This window comes from Ailuropoda melanoleuca, chromosome 2 (genome assembly GCF_002007445.2).
Source record: "Ailuropoda melanoleuca isolate Jingjing chromosome 2, ASM200744v2, whole genome shotgun sequence".
In the NCBI taxonomy this organism is placed as follows: Eukaryota; Metazoa; Chordata; class Mammalia; order Carnivora; family Ursidae; genus Ailuropoda; species Ailuropoda melanoleuca.
In genome coordinates this window covers 165927958-165929104 of record NC_048219.1, presented here as the reverse complement: position 1 = coordinate 165929104, position 1147 = coordinate 165927958, and positions in this window count along the sequence as shown.

Below are 1147 nucleotides of genomic sequence, written 5' to 3'. Positions count from 1 at the left end.
TGCACCTGTAGCTCCTTACCGCTAGCAGGCAGACCTGCAGGATTTAGTTCCCCACCATGTTTCTGGTAGGGATGTGGCTTCTTCTCTACATTTAGTTGTGGAGTTATTCTCCCAGTCTTTGAGTCATTTTCTGGGTTACACTGATGTGAATGTTATCTAGTTGCATCCATGGGAAGAGGTAAGTTTAGGGACCTCGTACTCCACCATTTTTGCCAGAAGTCATCTGTACTGGTCTTATTAGTGACTGATCTACTACCCTTATTATGTTCATATGTACCTGTAGAGTTTTTTTCCTATTCTAATTTTCTTCCTCCTTTCTACTGAAAGAATTAATTCCTTTTAACATTTCTTATAAGGCTGGTTTAGTGGTGAGAATTTTTTTTATCTCTCTATTCTAAATGATAATCTTACTGGATAGAGTACTTTTGGTTGCAGTTTTTTTTTTTCTTTCAGCACCTTGAATATGTCATTCCACTCTCTTGTGGCCTGTGAAGTTTCTGCTGAAAAATCAGAAGATAGCCTTATGGAGTTTCCTTGTATGTAACTTGTTTTCTTTTCTCTTGCTGCTTTTAAAATTCTGTATCACTACTTTGTCATTTTATTGTATCTTGGTGTGGACCTCCTTGGGTTGATTTTATAAGGGGCTCACTATACCTCCTGTTTGTGGATGTGTTTCCTTCCCTAGACCAGGGAAATTTTCAGCAATTTTTCAAATAAATTTTCTTCCCCCTTTTCACTTTCTTCTCCTTCTGGGATCCCTACAATGCAAATATTATTGTTTTACTTGATGGTGTTGCTGAGTTCCCTTAACCTATTTTCATTTTTTATTCTATTTTCTTTTGCTATTCAGCTTGATCACTTTCCATTACTCTGTCTTCCAACTTGCTGGTCTGTTTTTCTGCATCCTCTAGACTACTATTTATTTCCTCTAGTGTATTTTTTAGTTTTTTAGTTCATCTCTGATTTTCCCCCCCATCTCCTTGTTGAGGGTCTCATTGAGATCCTTCTCTCTTTTCTCATGTCAATTATCTTTATGACCATTACTTTGAATTCTCTTTCTGGCATATTGCTTATATCCATCTCATTTAGCTCTTTGGTTGTGATTTTGTCCTGTTTCTTCATCTGGGGCATAGTCCTTTTTTTTTTT